Source organism: Rhipicephalus sanguineus, chromosome 10 (genome assembly GCF_013339695.2).
Source record: "Rhipicephalus sanguineus isolate Rsan-2018 chromosome 10, BIME_Rsan_1.4, whole genome shotgun sequence".
In the NCBI taxonomy this organism is placed as follows: Eukaryota; Metazoa; Arthropoda; class Arachnida; order Ixodida; family Ixodidae; genus Rhipicephalus; species Rhipicephalus sanguineus.
In genome coordinates this window covers 137,167,159-137,176,757 of record NC_051185.1, presented here as the reverse complement: position 1 = coordinate 137,176,757, position 9,599 = coordinate 137,167,159, and the positions used below count along the sequence as shown (strand labels likewise).

Below are 9,599 nucleotides of genomic sequence, written 5' to 3'. Positions count from 1 at the left end.
CAACTTCCCCACACAGGAAGTGATAGAAATGGGGCGGAGGTTGGCCAAGGTGGGTGGTTTTCCCGGCTTAGGAATAAAGACTAGATCGGCGCACTTCCATTCTTTCGGAATGGTACCGCTGGCCCAGCATTCTTGAAGGTAGTCGGTGAGGGCATGAATAGAGGCGTCGTCTAGATTCCTAAGCATTGTGTTAGAAATGCGGTCGGGGCCTGCTGCTGAGTTGGTCTTAAGGCGATTAAGTTCTGCTCGGACTTCAGCTAAAGTGATCGGAGCGTCTAAGGTAGGATTGTCCGAACCCTGATAAAAGGGGAGGCTGGTTGCCGGTTCGGGCCGAATGTAGGTGTCAATTAGCTCTTGTTTGAGCTCATCTGGCGTGCCAGGATACAAGTGGAAGATTCGCTCTAGCTGTTGGCGTGCTTGGAGCTTTCCTCCAGCTGGTTCCAGCAGATGTCTGAGTAGGCTCCACGTATTTCGAGTGTTAAGGGTCTTGTTCATTTGGCAACAAATGTTGTACCAGCTCTGCCGGGTGAGTTCGATTGCATAGTTCTCTATGTTTGTGTGGGCGCGTGCCAGCCGACGGCGGATATCGCGGTCCCATTTTCGAGTGGACAGCAGGGCCTCGAGCGACTTCTTGCGCTTCCAGAGATGGGCGTACTAACGGTCGCAGTAAGGGACTGTGTCTTCCACGTCGACCGTTTGCGTGGCGTCCGCCACTTGTTTGACAATTTCGGTTGTCCATGCGTTGATGTTCGTACTGGTGGGAGGCGCGTCCTGCTCTTTCCTGTGTGCGCGAAAAAGGTCCCAGTCTATCACCTTAGCCGGCCGTGTACGTTGCCTCGTGGGCTCTTTTATCACGATCTCGAGCATGAAGTGATCGCTTCCAAAATTTTCGTTAGTATGACACCAAGAAGCTTCGACTCCGGAGCTCGTAAAGGCGAGATCTGGCGTTGTGTCTCGGTGTAGGCCCGAACCGAGCCTAGTGGGGTAGGAGACATCTGTGATAAGGGTGAGCTGGTGGGTATGCCAGTCATTCCAGAGGCGTCTGCCCTTGGCCGAGTCGTAGTGGTAGCGCCAAGCGCGATGATGCGCATTGAAGTCACCGATGATAAGGAGAGGCTGCCCTCGCGCTAGCTCCTGGGCACTGAGGAAAAGGGGTCCGAAAACGTCTTTACGGGCCCGTGGAGGGCTGTAGACATTAAGCACAAACAAACTAGTGCGACGATTGCGCCCGGCTCGAGGTAATACTTCTAACAATACGTGTTCGGGGAAGGTAGGATCCAAATTATGCTGCAGGACCGTGAGGTTACGTTTGACGAGGGTGGCTACTTGAGGCTTTACTCGTTCTGAAAAGTATGTTGTGAAACCGGCAAGTTGCGTGTTCTTTCCCCCTTCTTGGAGGGCTATCAGCTCGGGGCGATCACTTGCGGTGAGGAACTGTTGGAGGACCGGACGCTTTCGTGCGAACCCCCGACAGTTCCACTGCCAGACGGTTGTGTTAGCCGAGCTGAATGCCATGATTGGGCTGGGAAAGTTCTGGCGTTGGAGGGAGTGCCGGCACAGCGGCCGCGGGTTCAGCGATAGCTGGGGGTTTTCCCTGGGCTTCTATGGTTTTGCTCAGGTTCTCAATTTGTTGGGCGACCTGTGAGCCGATTGTGTGAAGTGAACGTTCGATGTGCGCTTCTAGAGCCCTGATGTGAGTGTGGGTGAGTTCGTATTTTTTCTCGAGTCTGTCGAGACGTGTTTGCCAGTCTTCGGCTTTAGGATCGTTGTCAGCCGGGGCCTTGCGTTTGTGTTTGTGTCCGCTGGAAAGCGCGATTTCCATAGGTTCTACCGTAGGTGGTGACTGCGCGGCCGGCGGAGATAGGGTGTGTGACGTGGCTCGATGTTCGAGAGCCTCCACTCGAACTATGAGTTGCTGTATAACTGCTGTCAGTTCTACAATCGCTTTATGTGTGCCTGAAGTACTGGGAGTTCCCTCCTGCGTACTCACCGGTTGTTGATGTCCTTGTGGGTCGGGGGAAGATGACGGTGGCGCAGGTGGATGCTGCAGAGGAGAAGAAGCTCCAGGCTGCTGGGTGACTGCAGGCGGCTCTTTTCTGTTCTGGGAGGAAGTCTGAAATCGCCCTTTGAGGGTGGTAGACTCGAGCGGTGGAAAGGAGCTCGAGCGGTCCTGCCGCTGCCTCTGCCGGCTGCCGGAGCGTTGCTGGTCCCATCGACTGGTGTGCTGAAGCGTTTGTTGCTTGCCTGGCTCTTGTGTCTTGCTTCTGTGTGCCTCCGCTTGTCGGTGCTCTTCCCACTGTCGGCGCTTGACGGTGTAGGGGATCCTGAAGATTTCCTTGCAGCGGCTATCGCCCGTGAGGTGCTCCTTGCCGCACAGACGACAGGTTGGTATGCACGTGTGGTCAGTCGGCGGATTTGGTAGTTCGCAGCCTCTGCATTTCTTAGTTGGGCTAGCGCAGACGTCAGCTCGATGACCGAGCTCGCCACAGCGATAGCACACTTCGTACTTCTTCTTGAATAAGTTACATCTGTGTCGACTGTTGCAAAAGTAAATCCATGCCGGTACCTGAGGCTGAGCGAACGTGATGAGTACTGCGGTGGTGGTCCCGAGCCGCCGAAAATCCACGATGGGCGGGTTGCGGTTATCTTGTAATTCTGCTTGAATCGTATCTCGGTCCAGTCGGAGGTCGACTCCGCGAATCACACCACGGCCCGAGCTATCATCGGGAGCACAGTAGACGGACACCTCGTAGTCCTTGTTGTCGATGGTGATCTCTTTGACTTGTAGGACCCGCTCAGCTCTTTCGAGATCTGGGGTGCAGTACGCGAAAGTGTTCTGAATTAGGTTGGCTTGTATTAGGTCTTCGTGACGCACGGCGTCTCTGGTGAAGCGAGCAGCATTGCACACCGCTTCCAGCAGTTGGTAGGTCGAAATCTTGGAAAGTAGCAGTCCGCCATGAGGGCGAACGATCAGCTTGAGTGCGTCGCTCGGTAATCGAGGCTGTTTTGAAGCTACAGAATTTTTGGCTAGTACGCGTCCTCGCTGTCGAGGCGTGAGTTCGGTTGACGTCTTCCTTACAGGTGCACCCGAGGTATGACCTTTGTTGACTTGGGGCGGTTGATGCGGTCCCGCTTTATCTCCGGGGGAATTGGGTACGGCAGACCCTGGTGCTGTTCGCGCCACCCGGAGCTTGTTTACTTTTGTGAGCCAGTCAGTGGCGGCTAGTTCTTCACGAGAAATTGGGATGCCCTCGACGGCGACCTTCATGGTCGACTACGGCGCGCAGGCTCGGCCGACGGCGCGGCGCAGCTGGCGGACGCGCCGCTGCGGCGCCGAGCTCCGTAATCCTCGGCGCGGCGCAGTAGGCCTAGCGAGGCATCCGGCGTGGCCGCGGGAAAAAAATTGGCCTAGAATGGTCACTCGTCGTCGTACGTACTTCTGGTTGGTGCCTCTGAGTTCCTTTCGTCGTTAGGAAGCCGATGACGCCGATTAAAATACGCTAGGGTCTCACTGTCCGGGGTGAATCCAGGAAATCGGCGCAGCCCATGTGAAGTGCGTCCTTCGTTAGTCGCGCTCAGTGGCGCCCCCTTGAAAATACTGTTGCTCCACCCAATAACCCTAGCGTCTCATCCACGGTGGGTAAAACATACCGTTCTCTAAGTATATTTTTGTTTAGGTGAGTTAAATCCACATAAATTCGTATGCTCCTGATGGCTTCCACACAGGAACCATTCCAGCGCACCACTCGGAAGGCCCCTCTACTTTCCTTATTACGCCCTGTCTTTCCATGTCGTCCAACTCGTGCTTTACAGCATCTCTCATGGGAAGAGGAACGCGGCGCGCCACGTGAACTGCATAGGGCACAGAGTTCGGCTTCAAGCGGATCGTATACTCTCCCGATAGCGTACCTAATCCCTGAAACAGCTGAGGGTACCGATGCTCCCACGATCCTGAAGACGTTACGCCGTCAACAAATTTAACAACCCCTAGCCGTTCTGAGGCCTCTATACCGAGGAGAATGGATCGCAACGAAGCAACGACAAATACTGTCTGCTTGATAGCTGCCTGCTTCCAACTAATAACGGCAGTGAATTTTCCCAAAACCTTTAGTCGATTAGCGCTTGGTCCCGTTAGAACTATACCCGTTCTCTCTAACTTTGATGGGATGCCAGGGAATGTTGAAGGAACTACCGATACCTCAGCGCCCGTGTCTACCTTCGCGGAAGCTTGCGTTCCGTTAATACGCACTTCAATAAACTTGGCACTCGCGGCGCAATTATCAACAGTACCGAGAAAGTACAATGCATTGTCTCTCTGAAGGGAAGACAGTCCTACCTTGCTCGTTGTGAAGCCCTTCTTACGACAGACCGCGCTGAAGTGTCCCTTCACGCTGCAGTGGTAACACTTGGCTGCATGCCTTCGCCGGGCACATCGGCCTGGGATGCGACGCTTGTCCGCAGTAAGGACACTGCTGATCTTCAGGTGCTGCTCCCCCGACGCGATGCGTTTGATGCTCCTTTCGAAGAGGGTGCGAAGACGCGCTCTTCTTTTCGACCGCGTCTACGTCGGTTTCCATTAATGTAACGGACGAACTGGCGTTGTTTCGCAGCTGATGCTGTTGCTCGTGTACTGTTTCCTTGAGACGGGCCTTGGCAACGGCACTTGCTAGCGTGAGATCGGCGTCCATTTCCAGCGTTTCCGGAGAGCTTCGCGTCCCTGGGGCCAACGACAAAGCGGTCGCGAATCATTCTCTCTTTGAATGTGCCGAAGTCGCACCTGTCCGCAAGCGTGTGCAGAACGGTAACGAAGTTGTCGACGGACTCTCCGGGATTTTGGCTTCTGCGATGAAAGCAAGCACTTTCGTAGACGATGTTGCGAGCAGCAACGAAGTGCTTGTCAAACCTGCTCTTGACGACCTCGTATTTCTTGGCGTCGTCTTCCGACAAGTTGAAGGTTTGGAATATTGTCCTCGCTTGCCTTCCCATTGTGTAAAGCAGCGTCCTGACTTGAGCTTCCTCACTGCGCTCGTTCAATCCCGAAGCAAACCGGTAGTCGTCAAACTCTTGCGACCATACCGGCCATTCGGACGTTCTTTCGAAGTTGAAGTTTGATGGCGGCTGGATGGCGAACATTCCGGAGCAAGTCCCTGTTGACTCGTCACCAGGCATGTTGGGGTCGTCGTCCTCTGTGCAGAGCGATCCTCAGAAACGAAGAAATACTGCGTGATGCTACTTTCTTGACGTCAGCCGGAAACTTCTGACACCATGTCGCGTTACTGCCACAGTGTCGGGGCAGACGCGCAGAAGAAAAAGACAAGAGACGAGCGTTCAAGCCCCAAACCAAAAAAAGCCCCCCGTTTATTGTCTGTCCTGCTTTTATAGCCTCAGTGGGCGGAGCAGTCACCGGTGAGTTCAGACGCCGCAGCCGTCCAGGAACGCGGGCGTCGCTTGGTCCTGTGGCGAGCACGTCGATGCGTTCTGAACACGTTCCTCGAAGCGCTGGTCGCGTTCGCGGCCAGACTAACAGACAATAACGCCAAGGAAAGTATAGGGGATGTTATTAGTAGTAAATGTAAGGTAAATGTGAGGAAAGAAAAGTGGACGAAAAGGTAACTTGCCGCGGGCAGGGACCGAACCTGCGACCTTCGAATAACGCGTTCGATGCTCTGCCAACTGAGCTATCACGGCGGCCATCCCGCCGTCCGCTTTATAGGGTATGTATGTACATTTAAACTTGGGAGCGTAAGTCAGCGCCGCCAGTAGCCATGATGGCGAGTTTGAAACACTCATTAATATTGTGCCTAACAAAGAAAAACGAGCCCTTAAAATTAACACTTCTTTCCTTTACCCTGTTAGTAACTGCAGTTAGTAACGGGAAGGTTCGTAACCGTTAGTACCCTCGCCGTTACAAGAGCAATTAGTAGCGGTTACTAACATTCTCGTTGCTGACTAGTAAAATATAGCTAGTAATGGTTACTACCTAGAAAAATCTAGTAACAGCGACAATTCGCCTCACGAATATGACCGATCCTGAAAATAAAATTTTCATTGTTGAAAGTTAGCGCTTGTGTTCGTCTCGTAATTCTTCTTTGTCCTTGCGTCTTCCCGCGCTAGGCTGCTAGCCAGTTTACGATGAAACAACACGCCCATATTGGTATCCTTGTCGCCTCACGAGTCCCCCGTTTTTATAACGGTTAAATTCGCGAGCATCAACATTGCAATATGACATTGGGTAATCATTCACAAAGTGTTACGAATGAGAACAGCGTACATACACAACGACAAGGCTATGCGATACGCATAATTTATAAGCGGCTCTCCCGGATTATTTGTAGCCCTACCTCTGGGGAACGCAGCTGGAGCCGGTGAGGAGCTAGACTTTAGGATGAATTGCTAAAGTTATGCGCCCATATTGTACAAGGTACAATTTTGTTAGGTGTTCAAGGTAACTTACCATAGGAATGTTAATCAAACATATTAAAACAAACAATATATTATATCTGTTTTGCATAATAGTGCCTCAGCAAGGCCTAACATACAAGAGCCAATACGAGGTACTAAACTAACTAATAGCACCTCAATCAACTTGAATGGATCCCAGTGCTTTTAAACAGTTTGCAAAAAGCTCGTAATAATAACGTCAGGGAGTTGTTATGACTGGCAGTCGGTGCCGACGCGCTGGCCATCAGAATCGGCGGGCGAGGCGTTCTCACACTGCTAGAACACCTGCATCCTTCCTGAAAACTGAGTTCCCGGGGCGGCAAGCGACCGACAATGGGCCGAATCTCGACCTCAAAGTCGGGGACGGCAAAGCCGGAGACAATGGGCCACCTGGGCTTGGCTTGGTGTGCTGCCGAAACGACCTGACCTGTATGTTTTGACAGGAGTCGCCGCAGACCCTTTTCTACCTTCGGGGAAGAATCGGAGGAGCAAACCCGAGGCACCTGTTGTCCTGCTTCCCCCACGTGCGTGCCGTCGACCGCTGGACCCTTGCTGTCAGTGAAATGGACTGTGCCGTGGTGGGTGCGGTCGTGTGTGTGATTGGTGGTCATCAGGAGGGAGGAGCCAGCTTGAGGGGTTAAAACGACGGTGCTAAGTGAGAAATGGGGCTCTGAGCCCTCGGTAACAGGCTCATCCAATTCGCTCGTCGCTGAACTACGACCTTGTCACGATGTAATTGAGTGTACGAAAAGTGCTCGTAAACTTGTTATTGTTTTCCCATCTTGCTAGCATCAGTTCCTCAACCCGGAGACTCGACTACGCTACCAAACGGAGTCCGGGTACGACGCTGCCCTATCGTAGCAACAACCTGGTTGCCGAGAAGAGACGGATCTATATACCGGTCGCAACAACTGGTTGCAGTGGTGGGTTGGATCCAAATACACAGGCGCAACAGCGTTTACGTGCCAAAACCACGATGTCATTATGAGGTGCCGAAGTGAGGAAATTCGGAATAATTTTCACGACCTGTGACTCCTTCACACCAAGCTAAATCTGTTCGGCTGTTCTTGCATTTCACTCCCATCAAAATGCGGTCGCCATGTCGGGGAATGGAAGACATGTCCGCGAGCTTAGCAGAGCCACTACATAACTGGTGAGCTATACACGGCGTGTGTAAAGCAAAAAGCTAGCAAAGGTATGTCGAGCTGCGAATAGGTGTACTTATCATACGTTAAAGGCGGCAAGTACTACCTTCATTCTAAAAAGACAGGGCGTGCAAACACGGACACAAGAAAGAAGTCAGGACACCAGAAACACCGACAAACAACTGAAGAGACGCTCAACGGCGGAAAAGACAGAAGGCACGAAAACTTATCTGCGCATGCCCGTGCAACAGGCGAACCTATCAATCCGGCACGCGTGGCGGTCGACGTGGAAGATAACTGTTAAGGCATTTGATTTCATCTTTATGCAAGTTAATCGACGGTTGGCTCACGCATGCGCTACCACTATTCTCGATATGCCATGCTTCAATCATCAGGCGCGTTTCTTCATTTCTATGCCGGTACAACACTGCGCATTCATCGAATTTTGGCGTGCACTTTGAATCTCGACAATGTAAAGATGGATTAGAAGGTGAGCCTCTTGTTAGCAATCTCTTATGTTCCAACAATGTCTGGTTAATGCATCGGCCTGTCTACCCTACGTAGAAGCGGTGGCAGCTGAAAGGGACCTTATACACCACACTCGTACGGCAATCAGTGAATTTGTTGGTGTGTTTTACGAAACAAATATCCGTCCGCTTCTTGTCTTTTACTCGCTCATTCTTCCTCTGCAGAGCGGCACAAATTTTACCTAGCTGATTGGCAGCCGTGAAAACAACATTAACGCCGTATCTACTTCCTACTTTATTTAGCCTGTGAGATACGCAATGAATGTACGGTATACCTACGACACGTTTCTTCCTATCGCTTTCTGCAACCATGCTCGGACTTAACTCAATGGATTCTTTATACGTTCAGCGACAGTGGCCACTGCATCACGAGGATACCCTACATCTAAAAGACGTGTAATGTGTGCGTTAAAGCTATCACTCATTTTCTGCTCACACGACGTGGTGGGGGCTGACTTAAGGCAAGACATGGCGATGCCGTTTTTTACAACCTTCGAGTGCGTCGACGAAACATTTAACAGCGGTTTCGAAGATCTAGGAGAATATATTGCAAATCAGTTCAGCGGAATCCCGCAAGGTGGCGGAAGGGTTAAGAAAGAGAAAATAGACAACCACCCGTTTGTAGCACGAAGCCACAAGGAAATCCGTACGGATTTTTCAGAAATAAAGCCCCTTAGTCTCCAAAAAATTCGTCCTGGTCCGGGATTCGAACCCGGGACCAACGCCTTTCCGGGGCGGTCGCTCTACCATTTGAGCTAACCAGGAAGCTAGCAATTAGCAGCGCGAGGGCGAATTCATCGACAACTCGAAGCAACTGGACACATATTGCAAATCAGTTCAGCAGAATCCCGCAAGGTGGCGGAAGGGTTAAGAAAGGGAAAAGGATTTTCTTGTGGCTTCGTGCTACAAACGGGTGGTTGTCTATTTTCCCTTTCTTAATCTAGGAGAATACTGCCAGCACACGTGGTTCTTCTGGAACGTTAAGGAAATGTCTAGAAATTGTATTCCAATATTCTGGGGAACCTTTTTTTAAAGCTCAGCCCTGCTCCATTTAATTCAAATTTTTCGCTCACTGACCACCCATTCAAAGTCCTCACCACTGTCAGCGGCCGAGTACCGCTGACAGTGGTGACAAACTGTTCCCACTCTGGTACTCGGCCGCTGACAAACTGTCAGCGGCCGAGTACCAGAGGCGTTCTGTCACAGCCGCTAAGCGGCGCGGGGAAACATGGAAAACCTTCGTAACTAGAGTAGAGAGTTATCTAAATTTCTACGTAGAAGCCCGCGGCGCCTCCACTTTCAAACGACTTGTCGAACTTTTGGTCGCGGACCAGATAAAGGCAGGATTGACCGAAGAAGCGGTTAGGCACGTGAAATTGCGCGAAGGCGCGGACTGGCTCAAAGCAGGAGAGCTAACAACAAGAGCTTGATTTGGGCGAGTTGGTTCAGAGCACTCATGGGGGCTCAATTTCACATTTGAATTGCC

At 51.8% G+C, this 9,599-nt stretch overlaps 1 non-coding gene across 1 annotated transcript; it reads right to left on the bottom strand.

The window, feature by feature from the left end:
• Positions 1-8,804: 8,804 nt before the first annotated feature.
• On the bottom strand, positions 8,805-8,878 carry Trnas-gga (transfer RNA serine (anticodon GGA)). The gene has a single exon. It is a non-coding gene; the product is annotated as a tRNA-Ser (tRNA).
• Between the last annotated feature and the right edge of the window lie 721 nt (positions 8,879-9,599).